Below are 22719 nucleotides of genomic sequence, written 5' to 3'. Positions count from 1 at the left end.
GGGAGCAGAACCGCAGCTCCATTGGACCTGTGGTTCCATGTCATGTTTGAAGGTGGCCATTATCTGTACATTTTGTGTTTGGAGTGCCTCAATTTTCCTCACATCACAGGAGGAATTTAATCCTTTACCCCTGTGTTGATTCCCCAATACAAATCTCCCACCAAAGCTTCTTGCCTGGGAGAAGAAAACTTATAGGTATATAATATTATGCCTGCATGTTTTCCCCTTTGCACTAATAGGATCTTCAGGAGTGTGGTTTGAATTAGGAAATTGAGGGCAAAGATTTTTGGGTTTTTTTTGGGGGGGGTGTTGTTTGTTTATAAATCTCTTCCTGATGTTCCATAATTCTGATCCAAATTGCACACACCCCTGCCACCAATGACTGCTTTTTGACAAAACAAATCTCCCCCTGCCCCATGAAAACATGGGGAGATCTGATCTTGGAACCTCGATGTAATATCTAATCTGACCTTCTTTGATTCATTTGTACTTTAATTAATTTTAACTGTACCACAGCTTCCAGATGCAACATTCACAGATTCCAGATGAGAGTAGGTATAAATGGAGAGTTTTTGCAATGGAAGGAAGTAAGAAGTGGGGTCCCACAGGGATCTGTACTGGGACCGGTGCTTTTTAATTTATTCATAAATGATCTAGAAGTAGGGGTAAGCAGCGAGGTGGCCAAATTTGCATATGATACCAAACTCTTTTGGGTAGTCCAATCCAAAATTGAGGAGCTCCAAAAGGATCTCTCCAAACTGGGTGAGTGGGCGACAAAGTGGCAAATTTGATTCAATATTGGCAAGTGTAAAGTGATGCACATTGGGACAAAAAAAACCTGACTTCAAGTATATGCGGATGGGATCTGAGCTGTCGGTGACTGACGAGGAAAGGGATCTGGGGGTCGTGGTGGACAGCTTGTTGAAAGTGCCGACTCGATGTGCGGCAGCTGTGAAAAAGGCCAATTCCATGCTAGGGATCATTATAAAATGGCTGATATTGTATTTCACTTTGTAAAATACAAAGTGCTAGTTATAACTTACAAAGCCCTAAACGGCTTAGGCCCTGGGTACCTATGAGAGCGTCTTCATTATGAGCCCCACCAGCCGTTGAGGTCACTTGAGGAGATCCGTCTCTGGTTGCCGCCAACTTGTTTGGTGGCTACACAGAGATGGGCCTTCTCGGTTGCTGCCCCAAGATTGTGGAATGCGCTCCCTGCTGAGATACGATCCTCCCCATCTCTGGCAATTTTCAAAAAACACCTGAAAACCCTTCTTTTCACCCAAGCTTTCTCAGCTTCCTAAATTGTGGGGGTTTTAATTTCTGGTTTATTTTAAAATTCAAAACCCGATTTGGGGGTTTTGAATCACTGTAATTTTTTAATTGTTGTTTAAAAATGTTTTTAAATTGTTAATTGTTATATTGTTTTTTAATTTGTTTTAGCTCTCTACTGTTTTAGTGGTGTGTTTTAATTGTAAACCACCCTGAGCCATTTTGGAAGGGCGGTATACAAATCAAATAAATAAATAATATTATAATGCCCTTATACAAAACTATGGTGCAGCCACACCTGGAGTACTGCGTGCAATTTTGGTCACCACATCTAAAAACGGACATTGTTGAACTGGAAAAGGTGCAGAAGAGGGCAACCAAGATGATCAGGGGCCTAGAGCACCTTCCTCATGAGACAAGGCTACAACACCTGAGACATTTTAGTTTAGAAAAAAAGACAACTGTGGGGAGACATGACAGAGGACTATAAAATCATGCATAGTGTGGATAAAGTGAATAGAGAGAAATTCTTCTCCCTCTCACACAACACTAGAACCAGGGGTCATCCCATGAAATTGATTGCCAGGAAATGTAGGACCAACAAACGGGAGTACTTTTTCACACAACACATAATCGACTTGTGGAATTCTCTGCCACAAGATGTGCTGACAGCCAACAACCAGGATGGCTTTAAGAGGGGTTTGAATAGCTTCATGGAGGAGAGGTCTATCAACGGCTACTAGCTGGAGGGCTAAAGGCCACCTCCAGCCTCAAAGGCAGGATGCCTCTGAGTACCAGTTGCAGATGAGTAACAGCAGGAGGGAGGGCATGCCCTCAACTCCTGCCTTTGTCTTCCAGTGGCATCTGGTGGGCCACTGTGCAAAACAGGATGTTGGTGTAGATGGGCCTTGGGCCTGATCCAGCAGGGCTGTTGTTATGTTCTTATCTTCTTAACTATGCATAAGTGCTGAAGACTAATTTTTCACCTTAACCTAACCTAGAACATATCATCAAATGATACTTACTTGATTGATAGAATTGTTTGTAAAATTCCTGATTTTGTACCAGACCCCATAGTTTTGTTAATAGATGCTGAAATATGAAATTCTGAAAATTATATTATTTGGCAGCAAAATTCATATGTCATTAGAAAACATACAGATGTATGGCACCTCCCTCCTTCCCAGCAGCCCTCCCCCAACTTGATGTGTGGGGAAGGGGGGGAGGAAGGGGGATTAGTGAGTGATGGGCAGCAGGGGCAGCACGAGCTGCTTTGACAAGTGGGGGAAGGAAAGGAGAGTGGCAGGTGACTCCTGGGGATTCCTCCATGGCCCCATTCCATGTGGTTTGTGTTCAAGGAACATGGATGAACATTGGTAGCTCCGCCCCTGACCAAAGGCAAGTTCTATCCATTTGAAATAATGCTTTATTTTATTTCTCCAAAAAGGAAATTTTTCATTTCCTTTAAAGTCTTTTTATAGGATACCTGGGAGTAAGTCCCACTGAACAGGATGAGTCAACATGCACAGGATCAGGTAGTCCGGTCCTCCGAGGCAGGCTGATGTGCTGGGTCTGCAGCAGAGGCCTGGTCTACCTGCCTCACATGGCAGGTAGACCAGTCCTCAAGATGGGCCAATGCACTAACTGGAGTGGAGGCCTGGTCTACCTGCTGACCCTAAGTGGTAGACCAGCTCTCCCAGGAAAAAGCCCTCCAAAATGGTGCTCAAAACACTTGGAATGTTTTGAATTTGTTTCTTCAAAACAGCCGACTTGGCTGCTGTTCTGATGAAACATTTTGAGCATTTTGCTTGTCATTTCAAGTTCAAAATGAAATATTTCCCTACAAGCTGCCCTCTGTATTTTAAAATATCTATATTGTTAATTCTCCAAGATGGGCCATGCGTGGGGATGTGGTAGAAAGGAGGTGATTGGCTGACAGAGTTTGCAAGCAAAAGCACCTGATTGGGCAGTGGGGATTCCATATGCAGATAGGAAGGAGCCTGTGAGAGCAGAAGCACCACGGTGATTGGGCAGTGGGGATTCCCTATACAGATAAGGAGGAGAAGCCTGTGATGGTTAAGGTCAGTTGGAATGCAACTGTTACTGGTCGGAAGACGTTGCTGATTGTAGAGGAGAGGAATCTCTCTATATAAAAGGATAGCAGGCAGGGGTCTGCAAAAAGACGGGCCGTGAGGGAGGAAAGAGCCCCTTCAGGAGAAGGAGGATACCGTTGTGTGAATTAAATAACTCAGGGAGGAAGGGAGAGAGAGAGAAAATGAAGGGAGGGGGAAGAAAGAGTGGAGAAGAGCGAGTGGAGGAGAGAGAAAGAGAAAAAGAAGGGAGGGGGAAGATAGACAGAAGGAAGGACAAGGGACGGGCCTGAGCCTGTCAGCAGCCTGAGGGGAATGAGCAGCCATGGTGGTGGCAGCAGCGAGGAACGGCCCGGTCAACCACTGCTGCTGCTCCTGGAGGGAGGAGCAGGAGTGCTCCAGTGAGGGTGAGGAGGTCTCTGGGGATAGGGGGCTGCAGCCTGGCCAATAGGCGGCAGCAATGCTGCAGCCACAACCAAGAAGGCTGAGCGGGATGGAAGCAATGGGATGGAGGAGCAGCAGGAGTACAGCTCAGGTGAGGGTGGGGAGATCTCTGAGGTGAGGGGAGCAATCAAGTAAAAATGCACAGATGCTCTAGAGCGTGCAAGAGTTCCAGCATTGAAGCAGAGAGAAATAATGGTGGCGGTCAGGATGCAGAGGTGGAGGGCTAGCAGGCGAAGCCCCTCTGGCCAGAAGAGGTGGGTGGATGACGAGCAAAGCCCCGCTGACCAGGAAGAGGTGGGGGGGAGAAATAATGGCGGCGGTGATGAGGTGGGTAGACGGCGGGCAAAGCCCTACCAGCCGGGAGGAGGAGGTGAGAGGAGGTGGCAGGATGGCCTGGCCCTGGCCTGCCCAATGGGGAGAGCTGCGGGGGGAGAGAGCTGCGGGGGGAGAGAGCAAGCGAGCGAGCTGCGGTAGGAGAGAGCGAGTGAGAGAGCTGCGGGGGGATGCCACCGGCTCAGTGCACACCTGCACAGATGCTCTGTGCGGGGTCAGCTAGTAAATTCTATATTGCCAATTTTGACAAAAAGGGAAATTTCAATGTGCTGTGCAGTATCTATTGTTTAATATTTATTCAAAATGTTGAATAAAATATGTTAAGTATTATAACGCCATTTATTTTGAATTGTTTGTTCTGTTATTGTCTGAATTAGGGTGTTTTGAAATGAAGAATAAAATGTTGTTAAAAAGTGCTCTGTCCATCAGTTGGCTACCTGGCAATTCAAAACAGGTATTAAATTGTCACAGCACTGCACATTGTTTCTGGAGGTAACATGCCACATAGCCAACAGGTACTGTGGAGACTTTATGAAGAAAAAAGAAGATTAATGCGAAGGAGGAGCACCGGTTCATTTGGAAGGCTGGCATTTGCAAGCTCCTTTGAAGTTCAAAGGTCAGCTTTGGCTATTCAAGCTGTCTGGCCCCACTGTAATTTGCACCTAAAGAGCAGACCATCTTCCTGAAGAGACTGCTAATAAGACATCCCGGATCTTCCAGGAGTCAATCAATATGACAACTGTGCTGTGATAAAATGGTTGGAACTGAACTGAGCTTAAAAAAACATGCCACACAAATAAAGAACAGCGCTATCTGGTTCTAAAATGTATGCTGCAGGAGACACCGTCTCTACAGAGGGCTATTTTAATTTCATTAGTCTGTATTTATCTCTCTCTTTTTTCATTTTGAAATTGTAGAAGTGGTTTTTTTTTCCCTCCCAAGGTTGACTTTTTGAAAAGTGCAGAGAGGCTTAATATGACAACAGGAAAAAATGATCACAAAGGGTTTGTGATAGAGAGAGAAAAAAATCAGAAGGCTTTTTTTCTCCCAAGCAAATGATGGATGTCAGTGGGAAAGAATTCAATATGATGCATGTGCTTGGCTGTTTATTTGCTATTAAGTGAACCCCTGTGATGCAGTTTGCCCATCCTAAGCGTGTATTTCCAAAGAAAATTGCACGTGCTTTGCCATGCAAATCACAGCAGCTTCAGAGTGGACACAAACCATAATGCTGCTGTGGAGCCACTTGTCAAACAAAGGAAGCAGCCCAATCTTCTTTATTTCAGTTCAGGAGAGAGCTCTTTCTTTTGCGCACATCTAATGATTTTGATCAGGGAGAACTAGGGGTGCATGCTCATACTCTGTGGTGTTCAAAGCATTCATGAGATCACTCAATTAGGATTGATAATACTTAAGGCTTGTTTCACAAACAAGATACAGAGGTTATCATCTCAAAGATGCTGTTCTGCAATCTAACCAAAGCGAACAACTCCTGTCCACACTAACGGAAGAATTTCAACAAAGACTTGCTGATAGACTTGGGGAATATGTAGGTCACTGTGGCCAGCTCACAGCAACAAATGGTGCTTATTTTCTTCCAGGTACACAGAAACCGGCCTCCTAATGGTGCAGTAGGGAAGCAACCTGCCTAGAGAGCAGGAGGCTGTTGGTTCGAATCCCTGCTGGTGTGTTTCCTAGAATATGGCAAGTTCCTATATCAGGCGGCAGTGATATAAAAAAGGTACTAAAAGGCATCATCTCACACTGCACAGGAGATGGCAATGGTAAACCCGTCCTGTATTCTACCAAGAAAACCACATGGCTCAGTGGTCACCAGGAGTCGACACCGACTCAACAGCACAACCTTTCTTTTACACAGACACTTGGGAAAACTTTCCTGTGGACACAGGAATAGCTGCAGGCTTCAAAACTGGCAGAGATTGTAGTTTTTAATCATCTTGTTTTAATAAATTGAGCCAGGATGAAAAACTATGGCAGGCATCCAGACAAAGGAATTGCTGTTTCTACATGAAAAGTGGAGGTGCTGTGATGCTTCCCATTGTATGCAGCTGTGGCGCTCAGTGGGGAAGTGAATTTTGATGACCTCTCCTTCCTCCAGAAGCACTCTGTACCATAAAAAAACTATCTGAGGGCTGCACAACATTCAGGAATATACTTTCATGTAGCACAGAACTCAATCTTTTTCTTTCTTTCTTTTTCTTTCTCTCTTTCTCTCTCTTTTTCTTTTTCATGGTCTTTGACCAGCATAAATTAGGTTACATTAGACTACATTGAATTGCATATGTATTACATACATTAAAATGGCATTAAAATGGTGATTAAAATATTTAAATCTCCAAATCCTAAAATCAGCAAATCTTAAAATCTCCAAATCCTAAAATCTGTAAAACTGTAGGGCTGAAAAACCATAAAACATTAATTATAAAATGCTGTTGAAAACACTAAAGCAGGACTGTAAAACTTGCACTCCTGCTTAGATCTTGGTGTTGATCAGGACCCGATGCATTTTGAATGCTAACATGCAGAACTTGGCAACATTATGCATGGTAGCAAGATTGGAGTCAGAGAGCAGGAGAGAGGCATAGAATTGGCTTGAGTGACTTGGGGACTTGAGTAATAATGGGAGGATGAGGGTGATGTGAATGTCTCTGTAGAATGGGCAATGGAGGATAATATGTGCTGTTATTTCAACTTGTCACAGGGGCCCAGGCGTTCTGAGAGGGGAGTCTTCCTGTATCTGCCTTCTAGCACAGCTGAGGGGAGGGCACTGCATCAAGCCAGGGTAAAACTTCTGTGTTTGGGGTATTTAAATGTCCGAGAATTTGGACCGTCGTTTCTGCTGTAAGAAGACATGCACCACTCAGGTGTTGAGTGAGAAGATCGGGGGGGTAACGTCTGGGAGTTTTGGATCCCATTTCACTGTTCTGGGGGGTTCCTCAGACCAGAGTTCTTGGATGCCAAGGAAGGAGACTGATTTAATGTTGACTCCCTTAATGCAAGCTCCTTAGGGGAGGAGGGAGGGCTCTCCCTGCCCAGAACCATAAATCTGTTCTTAGTGGGGATAGTGGAGACAGTACTCATGTCTCCTTTTGGCTCAGTGGGAGAGATATCGGAGTCAATTCTTATCTGCTGCCCTGCTTTGGCTGAGTGATGGTCACCATGGTAGTCGCTGCTGAGGCTCTTTTTTTGCCTTTGTTCATCATGGTTTGTCTGAGAGTTTCAGCCCAGAAGGGAACAAGGCTAGATTAAGGGTAGGTTCTCATGAGTGGAGCTGCTAACTTGCTGCCATCTTGGGCTCCTCTGGCACATAACTCGTCAAGGCAAAGGGGAGATCAACAAAACTCACTCCCCTTCCCCCAATCTTATGAGTTAGTCAAAGCTATCAGGAGTGCCACTGCTTCTCACATAGCACAAGCAATTCCTTCGTCAAAATGTCAGCCTACAGGTCTTTCCCAGTTTACCTGGAGACAGAGGCCAAGAATTAGGGATGTGCTCAAAACACAATTCAGTGTCCGGATTATGGGCACATCCCTTTAAAAACGAGAGCTTACACAGCCCCTTTGAAGCAGAGGAGGTCCAAACCTGCTCCTCCTCCGATTGCTGCCATTGCCCTCACGCAGGGGCAGCTGGGAGGCAGCATAGCTGAGGGGCGTGCCAGGATTATGACAATGGTGGCGATCAAAGGAAGAGCAGGTATGAGCCCCTGGTGGCGCAGTGGTAAAACTGCCGCCCTGTAACCAGAAGGTTACAAGTTCAATCCTGACCAGGGGCTCAAGGTTGACTCAGCCTTCCATCCTTCTGAGGTCGGTAAAATGAGTACCCAGAATGTTGGGGGCAATATGCTAAATCATTGTAAACCGCTTAGAGAGCTTCGGCTATAGAGCGGTATATAAATGTAAGTGCTATTGCTATTGCTATGGACCTACTCTCCTCTGCTTTAAAGGGGCTATGTAAGCCCTCCTTTTTAAAGAGATGTGCCTACAATTCAGACAACGAATAACATTTTGGTACATCCCTACCAGGAATGAAAAATGGAACCTTCTACATGCAAAGCATGAGCTCTATCACTGAGCTATAGCGCTCGCTCGCTCTCTTTCTCTCTCTCTCCTGACTTGCACAGCCCTACTTGGAGATGCCGGGAACTCAACCTGGGACCTTCTATATGCAAAGCAAATGCTCTGCCACGGAGCTATGTTCCCATCTCCCCAGTAAGCAGCCTGCAGCCTGACTCTGGTCCTTATGTTGTGCAGGACTGAGCTGTAAGAACAATGTGGTGGTTTTATTGGAATCTAAGTACACATGCAAAAAATCCACTAAGCACAAATTTCACAATAATATTACCACGATGGGTTTTGTAAATAGAAAAACAGTTGTGGCTTTCATTTGATCATTTGAAAGCTTTTCCTGCCCAATGAATTGGTAGCAAGATTAGAGGGGTGGAATACAAAAGCGCATTTCAAGTGCTTTTAGGCTGTTTCATATCAAGCACAGTGATGAATCTAGTGATATCATTTCTATCTCTAGTGCAAAATTGTTATTTTTACTAGACACTGCAGCATAAAACAAAAATGTTTATATTACTAGTAGCGATAATGTGGCATTCCTGATAAATGCTCTTTAAAATTAATCTGGGTTTGGGCATCCCTTCCTACTTATTATCAAGTTACTAACAGATTCTGCCTCATTTACTCACAAATGACAGAAAGGAAAAATGCTCTTAAACATCCAATTTTTCTCTATTTCTCTGAGTGAGTGACTAATGACTAAGAAGAATATATTTTATTCATGTTGTCAAGGTGACAAAACCTTGCAGAGTGATGAATGTCAAATACTGATATTTTCATTTAACTTTTTTTACAGTCACCAATTTTTAGACGTTAAACAAAAGTTGGGCAGGGTAATGATCAGCATCCCTTAGATTAATTGTTGCCACTTGCAACACTAGGCGGTTTCACATGTAACATGGAATCTACTTGCCAAAGTAACTGACTGTCTAAACCCATACCAAGGCAGGAAACTGAAGTTCACTTAGGACCTCAAACCAAGATCTGTAAACATGATTTAAAGTTGTTTTAGCAAACTAAGTGCTGCTCTCACTGAGGTGTGCATTATGTCCGAACCCATACTCTTCCTGAACCCCTAGTTCATTTCAGCCAAGCTCAGCCCCTTTACAATTAATAACTTATGAGAAAACTGGTATAAGATGTTTTTTAGGTGGTACATAACCCCATTGACTATTAACAAGATTGACAACCGTTTCCCAAAGGAATGTTGGAAATGCAACCACCAAGTGGGGACATTTTATTATATGTGGTGGACTTGCAATAAAGCCCAATTGTTTGGGAAGCAAATTCATTCAAAAATGGAGCAAATTTTGGAAATTAAATCCCCCTTTCTGCTAGAACTTTCCCTTTTAAATATGACTAGGCCCTATATTCCTACCAAGTTTAATGAGTTATCTTTATATATGATTACTGCCGCTAGGATTCGCTATGCTACTAACTGCCGTATTTCGAATATCCCATCTCTAGATGATTGGTTTCTTAAACTATGGGACCATACCTCTATTTCTAAAGTCACTGCTTATATGAATAATACCTTTATAGAGTCATTTATGCTAGTTTAGGAACCTTTTATTAACTTTAATATTCAACAAGGTCATCATTTATATCCAAGATTAGGGTTTTATTTGTAGTTTGTTTAGTACATCTACTGTAATTATTCTTGAACCTCGGTCAATGGAGAGTGTAAAAAATTTTTTTTTCTTCATTCTCTTTGATCTCTGATTTGCTTTAAAGTTTTTATTTTGTCTTATGTTTCAAGAGATGTAACTATGTTTTACTCTGCTTTTTATTATTTTAATAAACTTATAAAAAATCTTTTTTAAAAAACACAATTGGAACGGTTGTGAGATTGCTCACACAGGGAAGGCTTGCCAGTCAAAGGGTTACACAAGGCAGGCTGGGATAGCATCCAGGGCCTCTTTGAGAGGCCCGACCAGGGAGTGTACCTCGACTCAACTTGGCTACTTCCAACAAACTGAGATATGATCTACTGCAGCACCAACTTCAGATTCTCTTCATATTTGGGGCTGGGGGAACCTCAGGTTGTGTGCTATGTGTGAACCTGGAGACTATTCTAGAGCCATCATGGAAGTTGGCAGCAGATGGTATAGGGGCCTTCATTCCCCTATCTACCACTTTAGATGATAACAGATTCCAAGGTTGAGCCACTAGACATTCTTGGAGTCATTGTACAATCCTAGTGAGAATGTACCTTCCCAATCAAAGAAAAAATAAGTGAAACTCCTGAACTAAGAAGCCATCTTCCTAGCCACTGCACATTGGTCCTGCAAATGGTCCCTCTGTATGGATCCATGTTGGATTTTAAATTGTTGAATTGTTTTAACTTTTTATATGTGTTTTAATTGTTTTATGTTAACCGCCCAATGATGAAAGTTTGGGCGGTATATAAATGTGACAAACAAACAAACAAACAAACAAAAGAAAAGCGTAAGATGTAAATAAATAAATGCTTTATGCATGTGAATTGCTTCCCCTTTAATTCATAACCTCTCACGTTAGAGACAATGATCAGCTTGGTCCCTGCAGTGTGTGTACCCACATTTTCTTCTGATCGTGTGTTCACCTAAGCAGAGGCAACCCACATTAGGTATTATGGAGTATGCAAATGTCTTACTCCTGTACTCCTCTGCATTACTTCCTGTATACAAACATGTTCACTGCTTTTTCTCCTATTAGACTCATTGAAGTCAGGCAAGCATATTAAGGGTTTTTCCCACACTCTGAATTTAAAAGAGAAAGTTCATAATACCAAAGAAGGGTGTAGACAACTATACCATGATAACCATGTAATTAATCAATAATATAGGAGCAGGGAATTTATTTATTTTTTGTGCAGCATGTTTTCTTTCTCTTCCTTTATTTTAACGCCTTTTTCTTGGTGCCCATGGCTCCCCGATGTTGTCCCAGCTGAATAATACTGCTTGTCCATGAGCAACTCCTGCATGGCTTGGAATATGTTTCAATGACTCCATCACATCAGTGAGTGAGGCCAGTCACAGGGGTCATTCCCACAGAATCCGCATCCCTGGGAGCAACACAGCTTTTCATAGAAAAAACTACACGATAAGCCTTACTCACATCATTGGGTGATTTAAATGCTCTCCCAACTGTGTATTAAATGCAGTCACAAAGCAGTGGCTGCCATGGCAGGAAGAATGCCTAAGCACCTTACAATATAAGTGTATGTGATTGTAGATGTGTCCACCTAAACATGTGATATGTAGGCTTGCCACGTGTTCCTTATTTCAAGAAAATGCTCCTTATTTAGGGTTAAAATGTGGTGTTCCTTTTCAGGTTAATAAGTAAAGCACTTTGGCCTTGGGGCTCATAAAAGTATTGTTAATGTTCTGATATATGCAATATGTTATTTTATTAAGGTCTTACAATGTTTTCCTTATTTTGAAGCTCTTCAGAAGCTTTTCCAAATGGTGATATACTCCTCCTTCACTACCCGTAGGATGGTGGGGGTGGCATTCATACATGGGAGGGATTTGCAGTGACTTCAATATAGTGCCATTCATAAAGCCAGCGGCATTATTCAGCTTATTTTTTTTGGGGGGGGGGATATTTTAAAAAAAACTTTTTAAAAAAGTATTTGCCCTTAACACTAAGGTCATTTACATGACCAAAATCCCTGGGGTAAAAGAGGGCTGGGGGGAAGGCAGGAGCCTTCCTGCCTTCCCCTACACGACCGGTGCTGCTCCTGTGCTCGCAAGTGCCATACACCCATATGACCGGTAAGGGTTTGGGTTAGGAGCAGAGAGGATGAGGGAGAAATGCAGGCTGGGTCCTCCCAGGCAGTTCTCCTGGCTACCTACCCAGTAGACCTCCCCAGGCTGTGCTAGCCCAGGTAGACCTGGTCATGAGAACGACTTCAGTTTAGATTTGTTTGTTTATTTATCCGATTTCTATACCGCCCTTTCAAAAATGGCTCAGGTCGGTTTACACAGAGAAATAATAAATAAATAAGATGGATCCTGTCTCCAAAAGGGCTCACAATCTAAAAAGAAACATAAGATACACACCAGCAACAGTCACTGAAGGTACTGTGCTGGGGGTGGATAGGGCCAGTTACTCTCCTCCTGCTCAATAAAGAGAATCACCACGGTAAAAGGTGCCTCTTTGCCAAGTTAGCAGGGGTCCTAAAAATGTGTATTAGTCCTAAAAAATGTGTATGTGTGCTCCTGCCTTACCCCACACAATCGACGCTGCTCCTGGGCTCCACATACTTTTGCCACATGCCTACATGACTGGTGCATGAACACTCCAGGAGAGGCACGGGGAAAATTTTATTATTTTTTTAAATGGTTAAATTTATATACCACCTTTCATTAAAACAATCCCAAGGCGGCCCTCCTGCATCCCACAATGCACCGTGCAAGGAGCATGGTGCACTGGGGGATTTACTTTCAGTGCAAGAAGTGTGGTGCTGGTACCCAGTTGAGGAGCACTAGGATTGGGACCAATCCCGGCACTTCTCACAACCGGGTCTACCCAGGTAGAGCTGCACTAGCCCGGGAAGATCTGGCCATGAGAATGACTTCAGTATGTGTGTCTTTTAAAGGTTGGACTTTTGAAAACAGTTCCATGGGATACTCTGGCTTTCTCAGCTTGGGGGCAGAGCTTCGCAAGAGAGAAAGGATCTGCTCTCCGCCCCACTTGCTGGCAGGCCACTGAGACAGGAGATTGCAAGGATTCCCTTTCCTCTCCCTTGAGAAAGAGGCTGTGCTCCACTCTGCTGCCTGGCTTCCTGGGGAGGCTGCATGGGGCTCCTCCTGCTCGTGTGCAAAAGAAGCCACTTGGTCCAGCTTGGCTGGGCAGGTGTTGGAGTGGAAGTGAGAGGGGGAAGGGGGAAGCAGAAGGCAGTGGGGGTGGCGGCATCGATGTGAACAGATGCACATAAGGTGTTGCACAGGGGCGTAGCAAGGTTGGAGTGGGCCAAGAGACAAGATTTTAAAATGGGTGCCCCCTCACTGAATTTCAGCTCATGAAGTAAAGAAATCTTATATGAGGCTGAATAGTGGTAACAAAAAGCATAGTAAAATTTATATATATATACAACCTATGTGCCACAATAGAACATCATCCTAAATTATTTTTTTTAAGGTTTTGTAAATTGTGGATGACGCAAGTCATTTAATGGTACTAGAGAAAGACATGCTGTTCTGGTAGCTCCAGGTCTTAACACTCACATCAATTTCGGAGGATGAATACAACTGAAGGAAGCCCGGGTGGGTGCGCAGCTGGGGGAGTCAGTCATGTGACTTGCCTCTGGGGGCCCTCCCAAGGCAGTGAGCTCCCAGACAACTGTCTCTCCTTGCCCTATTATAGTTACGCCCCTGGTGTTGTATATACTCTCAACTTAACTCGTGTTAACCTAAGCCATCCCCTGCCCACTACAGTAATATTCACAGTCTGGAAAAGCTCTGGGTGGCAAGCTTTGTATGTCAATGCATTTAGAGTCATGCACATCATATACGTATGCTTCTTAGAGATCCAGGGTGACTCTACCTCCCTGTCAAGCTTGCCCTCAATAGGAAACTCACATTTGCTGCCACAGAATATGTGGCAATATTGAAATGAGCATCCTCTTTGGAATGGAACATATGGCTGTTTTGGTTCCTCTCTGGCTGTTACTTAAATATTATAATATTTGCAACATTAAGAATTTGCCACTAGGTGTAGCTAATAGCACTGTAGTAACACCTGAAAAATTAAAGCTTTAACTCATGCAAGAAACAAGGAGCAGTCCCCTGAAAACAGCCCTTCCATCATGCATTGTCTATGGTAAGGAGGGAGGAGGAATCATTCCACTGGAGGAGCTTGTGCTATATTTATTCCATCAGGCAGGTCTTCAGGAGAGCCAGAATACATTTATCATATGAGAGGACCTTCACTATAAAATAATACTTCAGTGTGGGCAAGGAGGGTTTTTTTTAAAACAACAACTAGCCATGTGAAATACAGAGAAGAGGAACCATCCACCATGGTGCATGAGAGACTTTAATTATTTCAATTCACCCTCAGTGAAAGAAAAAAACCACAACAGATGGTAATGTGGGGTAGCTGTTCATATCATCATGTCCTGAATGACATGAATTAATTTGTTGGTACTATTTATGTATGGAGCATTCTGCTTTCTTGACATGGGGAGTTATACTAGATCAGGGTTGACTCAACTCTACAAGCATACAAGGCAGGCATCTGGGGTGACACTATTTAAGGGATTCTTCTGATCCAAGAAGCAACGTGTTTCTGGGCTTTTGCCCTACTTATACCATGCATGGACCATGCAGTGGCAATGTAAAGGATTGCTCCAATTTTCCTCGGATGACCCTACCCTGTTACAAACAGCGAAGCACAGAATCTTGAGTTTGCCCTAAGGTCTTAGGCAAAGACCAGATGATATTCAGACCCTACCCCTCTCAGCTTTTAACTAGAGGGGGAAATGTAAGATGCAGCAGGCAAACTTCAAATATGGTGATTTTGCTAACATTTCAGAGTTTAAACCAAGCCACTTAAAGGTACATCAGTGCCAGAAATGCAGCAAACTACGACAAGTGATTGTTTAGCAAATGTAGTGGAGCTACAAGGAAAGATTCTCTATGTCATCATTTTGAAGGAATGCAAAGCACTTTTCCTACTGCAAAGATCTGCTGTAGTTGTATGGCAGGCTGTGTAATGTAAACTCCAGAAAATAAACATCCCTAGCTATTTTCCTACTTCCCAGTTACACTGCTAAAATGCATGGTAACGTTTGACACATGTAGGAAAACACCAGATGTCAATCCAACCTTCTTTCCCAACGGTTCTATATCTAGTTTTCAGTTTGTTGAGACATCCTTGCCACACCTGATTCATTTGTGACACATCTCTTATCAGCTTTGGGAATGTGTTGCTGTATAACGCTAAGATCTATGGCTAAACAGTTTTAAAACTGCGACATGCAAAAGAGGAAACAACTGTGCTTGAGGGAGAGGGCAAGTGCTGAATAAGATTGGCAAATGGTGAGAACGTACAAGCTCTATAGCATCACAAAGGTCTTTCAGAACCATTTCAGTGAATTAAAGAGCTGCTCCATAATGTCTCTGAATCCTGTATTCGAAAACCAGCTCATCATTACAATATTGACATTATTTCTTTAAGTATATTTTGCATGTCATTCTTACATCTATCTAATCCAGTCCAATCTAATCTAGTTTTTGTATCCTGCCTTTCAGCCCACACAAAGCCCACAATTGTTCCTCACAATCAGTTGAAGTCTGATTGTGAAAGTAAAAAAAACACACACACACAAAACCACCAATCATATTAAAACAGGAAAAAATTAATCAATTAACAACCACCAACAATAAACTGGAACAGCTTCCAAAAACAAATGCATGATGGGCAAGAAATCCAATCAGCTAACACTGAATGCCTGGAAAAACAAAACAGCAAACCAAACAGCAGCATTACTAGAGGGACCATGTGGGCCTCACAGGACAGAGAGTATCAAAGGGAGGGTGCCATAACAGAAAAGTCCCTGTCAAAAGTCCCCACCATCTGGTCAAGTCTGCTAACTGGATGGCTGAGGGATGCAGAGCAGGGCCCGAGATATTAATTGTAGCAGGTGGAGTAATTCACGGGGGGAGAGATGGTCCTTCAGATATATTTTTTTTACAAAAATAATAAAATAACCCACTACACTAAATCATATAAGCTGCCTGAAGCACATATTCCTGCCATCCAGCTAAGGCTATTCACATGGAAGCTTCTTTCACTTAGTTGGATTGGACTGTGAATCTGTTAAAAATTGCTGTTCTGAGCTGAACTGAGGCCCCAGATATCAAGGACCGACTTCAAACATGGGTGAGAGAGGCATATGAATACTGTGTAAACAATAACATCCCAAGAAGGTCCCTGAAGCTTTTGTGAGTCATGCATCAGAAACCATTTGTAGCCTCCTTTAATTGAGAATAATTATATGCATCCATTTTCTGCCTAGCAGGCAGAGCTGGTGAGCAATGCTCATTGAACACACCAGTAGAAGGTCACTTCGTTACCATTCCTCTTTTTATTACTGTATCCAAATTTGCTATTGCTGCACGCCCGCACAGCTCTGCCTGAGGCAGCCTGGTTCCTGGCTGCTCAAGGTGGATTGTGTTGCTGTATGGAAATCCTTGATGTGTTGGCAAATTGCAAATAACCTTCAGCATGAAAGGGAGCCTGTGTCAGAAGCAGCATGCATGTGTAAAGAAAAGTATGCATTCTCAGTAAAACATACTGATCAGGATAATTAAGTGACCTGAATAAAAGATATGATTTTTTTAAGCAAAATGCTATATACATTTGTAAAACAGATTGAAATTCAAAGTGCTCTGCAAGATGACTTTTTAAAAAGGATATTAAAATACTTATTTGAAATTATTCTGAATTTTTTTTTATCAGAAAAGTGAACGGATTTTAAAGGATCTATTTCAGAACTTGGTAGCTGTTTTCACTTTGCCTGAATACTTTTGCATTATATTTTAATTAAAGTTATAATTACAGAACTAAATATAATTAGCTCCTTTCTTCAAAGAAATCAGAAGCCAACTTACTTTATTAAATTTTCAATTTGTTTCCCGCAGTGTTACATAGTTTATTCTAATTAATTGAAGGCGATCTCATAAATATTTTATCAACATAGGGATGTGATTAAAAGCTGAAGGACTTTTTTAATTCCAATTTTTTCCACCCCCTTTTTACACGTTCTTTTCTTTCCCTTTAGTTTTTCAGAACACACTCCTACCTTTTCTATTAATAATCTTAAAAGAGAGCTATAACCAGGTTCACCACTTTATTAAATAAACAGACTATATTTGAGCAGTTCCAGGCTCCTATAAACTCTTGTCCCCAATCCCCCTGGGAATGGCTGTTAGTAAAGAGATTTCTTGCCTGATTCAGACCAAGAAAAAGATTGTCATTTCTGGCATGATTTTTCAATTAACTAGCTCTCTATAATGTTTAAGAATTACAGATCTAAAGGACAGCTATTCTCCAACTCACACTACAATGGGACTGATACTTCTGCTCGTATTTCAGTACTGGCTTGGATTCACAAAACAGTGAGTGGAAGGAGAAAATGCCTTGGTGCTGTTCTGCAAATTCTTGCAAACGTGCTAGTGAAGGCTTCTCACAGTGCAAAGCCACAGAGTTTTAGGGGTTGCATTACAGCAGTGATTCCCAAACTGTATCCCTGGAGTACTTGAGGTCCACCGGGTATATTGTAGTTCCCTGTAGGCCAGCCTCTATCTGTTGCAGGTCTTGCTTTTGTCTGCTGCTCAACTGTTCGGATAAAACATCAACTGCTTAAATGGTTACATAGCAAAAACACTACCATCCCAATAGTGTTCTCTATGACTTTTTTCATCTGTGTGCAGAATGAGTTTTGTTCTGTATCAAAGCAGTGTGCACACGTGCATTCAGAGTGGGACCTTGATGATTCAACCTGAGCGGGATCTAAAATTAACTGAGCAGACATTAAAAACTGTGTGAGCGCATGCACACATGTTCGCCTTAGAGAGAACACTGCATCCCACCACTAGAACGTAAGACCATAGGAAGAGCTTTGCTGGATCAGGCCTAAGGCCTATCTAGTCCAGCATCCTGTTTCCGACAGTGGCCCACCAGATGCCTTTAGGAAGACCCCAAGCATGAAATAAAGGTATACCCCGTCTCCTGCAACTGGTATTCATACGAACTGCTTCTGAAGCTGGATATAGCATATAGTCATTGACAGACTTGTTCTGGAAAGATTTTTCTAATTCCCCTTTAAATCAATCTAAGCCAGGGGTGCCATTAGTAGGGATGTGCAAACTGGCTCGACCTCAAGCTGGTTTGATATTGAACTTGCCCAGTTCGAGGGCTCAACCTCGAACCAAACCGGGCCTGGTTCAGCTCCAAGTCGAGCCAACCCCCCAACCCCAGGCCAGTTCAGACCAGTTCGGGCCTGGTTTGGGATGCTATTGATGGTTTTTTTTAATGGTCCATTCACATGCGCAGCGGCCAACAAAATGGCCACCATGCACTCACAGAGCCCTGGAACAGGCCCAAAATGGGTGGGGGAGGCCGGCAGGGGGAATGGGAACTGCCAGAGGCTCCCCCAGTGGCTGCAGCAGCACCCCCAAGGCCACAGAAGCCAGCAGCTTTGGTAAGTCTGCCTTTTTAAAAAAGCCAATAGCACACCCTAACTAGGCCTGAACTGGCTCGAATTTGAGCTGAGCATTTGGGATGATAAAACCAAACACGCCCAGTCCAGTTCTAGTTTGGTTCCAAACTAGGCAAACCGCTTTTGTGCACATCCCTAGCCGTTAGGCCATGTGCCCACTCTCCTAGAGTATCCCATGATTTTCCCATAGGGAAAAAATCCCTATGGAAAATCCCATAGGGATTTTCCCATAGTACCCAGAATGTTGGGGGCAATATGCTAAATCATTGTAAACCGCTTAGAGAGCTCCGGCTATAGAGCGGTATATAAATGTAAGTGCTATTGCTAAAAGAAGATCTCTTTTATATTTCTGTGATGGCTTAGCCTAGAGTTTTAAAACTGAACTCAGATGTAGGACAGGTTGTCAGGACATGGTGTGTTGATTTTGAAATGGATCGATCAATCAATTGATTTTTAATGATTTTAAAGTCCTGTAAGAGGCTTGTTTGATGGCAGAAAATTACAAAAATGTCTGGAACTGAAGCCCTACTTGGACAATCATCCCACCCCCATTTTAAGGAATCTGCCCTTTGTCTTCATAAATAAGTGCAGCATGCCCCCAGCCTTTGCCCAAGCTTTTACATTTCCAGAATGGCTGGGCTTAGAGTTCTGAAATTGGGCACACATGTAGCCCAAGATAGCAGGACTCTGTTTATTTTTATTTCAAGGAAATCAGTCAATCCTATGATTTTTAATGAACTTTCCCCTGCTGCAGTAAAGCTGCTAGAAAGAGTTATCGCTATCCATAGAGTACTTCACACCTAATGAAAGCAGAACTGCTACATCTGAATAAACAAATGACATGTATTTAAACAAATGTACTATGTTAACATTGTTTTGTGGTCCAAGGGGTCAGCATGAGAATTGTGAATCAAGGGACATGTGATGTAGTTTTAATTTATCTTCCTTACAAATGCACTATATGTCCAAGTTGGTTTTGTGTTTGGAGCAAGGGACATGTGTTGTGTCCCAGTTAGTTTGTGAACAGTCAAGAAGCTATGTGAATCCACTGGGGCTTGCATAGTCTCCTTCTCCTTCTCCTTCTCATGCACTCTGGCGCAGATCTGTGGGTTTGTGATGAATGATCAAGAAGGTGTATGGATCCTTTAAGGGTTGTGTAGTCCTTTCTCCCCAAATGCAGTCTGGCCCATACCTGTGGGTTTGTAGTGAAATGTATTGTAGCGGAATTAGCCAGCCTTTGTCTGAGAGCAAACCCATGTGAGAGGAAGCAAAATGCTAAATCATCTCCCCCCTGAGTTTTCTGAACAAAGGCTTCTCCCCCCAAACTTTCCTAAGTAGTTTATTCACTGCCAACACATCCTATTAACAGAGTTTATTTCCTCACTGGCTTGGGTGAATTTCCAGGGAAACTCTCCTTCTCTTACTATTGGAAAAGAACAAAAACCTTCCACGTGCACACTTACAGGTGGAGAGAAAACCTGAATGATAGCTGAATGATCAAATTGAGACGTATTTGTACCAGAGTAAACCCCTTTTCATCCCCCCTTTCCTGAGTTAAAAATCCACTCAAGAGGCTTATTGAGGTTGTAAAGAACAAAAAAAGGAAAATAAACTTTATTCAAAATACTACAGACAGCTTCCATCTGATGCTCTCTCAGCTTTTAGTTACATGTAAAAGACAACTTCAAAAAGCACCCAGTTGCAAGGAACAGGGATGTAGGAACATACAAAAGCATCTTTTAAAAGTTTACAGAGACTGTTGCAGCACCCTGGATGGATGGCACAGGCTATTGTTTCTTAGCTTAGTTACGTTACAGGTACAGAGTATTAGACCAGTTGCAAAGATATACAGAGCACATGAAATGAAAATAAAAGTCTAACACAAACTGACTAACAAACTGTTTCCTGGACTAAACTTCCAGAAGCCAAAAGCCCTGCTTCCTTCTCCCTTGAACTCACCCCAAACTCCGGGATTGAAAATTTAAGCCCTTGCAGTCTTATCTTCCAAGACCTGCAGTCCTCCTCTCTGCAGCCATCTCCATGGCTAAACATCCTGCTGTAAGCCTATCCTAGCTTCCACTGAACAAATAAACCCTTCTTCTTGCCTCATGGCCCTCTAGGTTCCACCCACCTGGTGTTGATTGGCTGATTGCTGGAGGTCACTAGCCTGTCAGTCAGGACAGGGTTCACTTCCGGATCACTCTTTAGGGGAGGGGAGAGGCTGATCAGAGGCTGATTGTTACATGTGTATATGCAGAGAGATGCTCATTTTGTGGAGGTGGGGGTGGGGACATAAGCTCATTAGGTCCAGGGTCCAAATTTACCCAGTTGTACCTCTGATCTAAGCTAGTGGCCATCACCACATCCCGTGGCAGTGAATTCCATAGGTCAATTATGCATTGTGCAAAAGTAGCTCTAGAAGGAGGCAGGGGGGCAAGTGCCTTCTCACACAAGCAGTCCCCCTCCACTTGCCCCCATTTCTGTTTCAGAAATCTAACACATGAAGCACAGCTCACCCACCCATAAATGCACTTTGCCCCTTCTGTGCCTGCCTCAGTTCCACCGCTGACACTTTGTGAAAAGTATTTCATTTTCTGTCCTAAATTTCCAGCCAATCACTAGTTTTGGTAAGTGGATTTGTTTCTCCATCACTGTTATGAATTGGGCAAATTTCTACATCAATGTGGAAAATCATAGCCCCTGACAATACATCTTACTCAAAATGTAAGGAAAACAGAAAATCATTATTGCACCAAGTCCTTTTCTTCTTGTTGTACAATTGTCTGAGATTTGGGGAGGAGTATACTACCTATTAAAGTTTAGGAACCACTGCATTACAGTAAGAGAGGCATGGTGAATAAGGAAATAGTGGCATATAACTCTGATGGCCCACTGAAAGATTTTTAAAAGGGCTTGTGCAAAATCACTTGAACAAATCTAAGAACACCTGTAGATCGGGAGAACTTTACCCTCTTCTGCTTAGTTTGAAACAAGCCCTGTATGAGGAAGAAGCTTTCCTCGAGCAAGAGGACAGTTTTGGATTTAAGCCAGCCTGAGGCTGTCCAGGCTGCAATTTATTGCAGCTGGATGATGGGCACTGTAGTCCAACAGCAGACTGGATTACCCTGATCTAAGACATTGTTTCATGTTCACCCTTTTCCTTATCAGTGTAAAATTCAGTACAGCTTTTATAAGGTAAGCTTCCTCCAAAGAAGAGAACTGGAGGTGTAAGGGGAGCGGCAGGTGTATATGGAGTTTATTATTTTAGATATGTCTATATGATCTTTTGCCTCCAATCAGCTTACAAACACATAAAATGTACAATAAAAACAAAGTAAAATTATAAAACAACTTGATCAAAGAGAAGCAAAGAAGAATGAGATGACAATTAAAAATCAAAGATAAAACTGAAACCAGTCAATGTAAAAGGGGCTAGAATACTAAAGCATCATTACAGTGCCCAGATATATAATGCCTGGCACCTGGAAGACAGGAAAGAAGGTGCCAAATAAACATGACTAGACTAGGAATTCCAAATTTAGGTGCTACCACTGTAAAGGCCCTTTTTACAATAGCCAAGGCAGAGCCATGAGGAGAAGGGCCTCTGGTGAAGATCTTAATTGAGAGGCAGGATCCGTATATATTTCGTTCCATTAAGGATTTGGATTATCGCATTCAGGTTGTTTTGATTTTGCTGCTTTGTGCAAAAACAAATAACAATCTAGCACTATATTTCTCTGAGCTTGTTTGGGATTTGCTTTGCTATATCATTTAATTTTAATTGTAGCTGACTGCACCATGTTTTCATTATGCCCTGACTTTTTTTGTGTTTATGATATTGTGTTTTTCTTGGGTTGCTTGAGTTGGGGGCAGCTTTTCTTGGCTTTTGCTGAAGCTGTTTAATTGAAACGGTTTCCAGTGCTGATGCATTGCCACATGTGATTGCATTAGTTTCAATATATTTGAGGCTTGCCTTTGGTTTAGCTGGATCAGTTCATTTGAAATATCTTGTTCAGATAGTAAATCTGTCTATCTATCTATCACACACACACACACACACACACACACACACACACACACACACACACAGCCCCAAGAGACTGTGGGCTAGGATTCAGTTTATTGGGATGCACTTGGCTTATTCTGAACCAGTTAGAAAAAATATTTATCTTGCAAAGGTACAGCATTATATTCATGCATGCATGCATGCATGCATGCTTCCCCGAACCTGCATCTCTGGTACAACAAAAACAATACAAATTAATCAAAATTAAAAATGATT

This window comes from Hemicordylus capensis, chromosome 2 (genome assembly GCF_027244095.1).
Source record: "Hemicordylus capensis ecotype Gifberg chromosome 2, rHemCap1.1.pri, whole genome shotgun sequence".
In the NCBI taxonomy this organism is placed as follows: domain Eukaryota; kingdom Metazoa; phylum Chordata; class Lepidosauria; order Squamata; family Cordylidae; genus Hemicordylus; species Hemicordylus capensis.
This window is presented reverse-complemented; position numbering follows the sequence as displayed.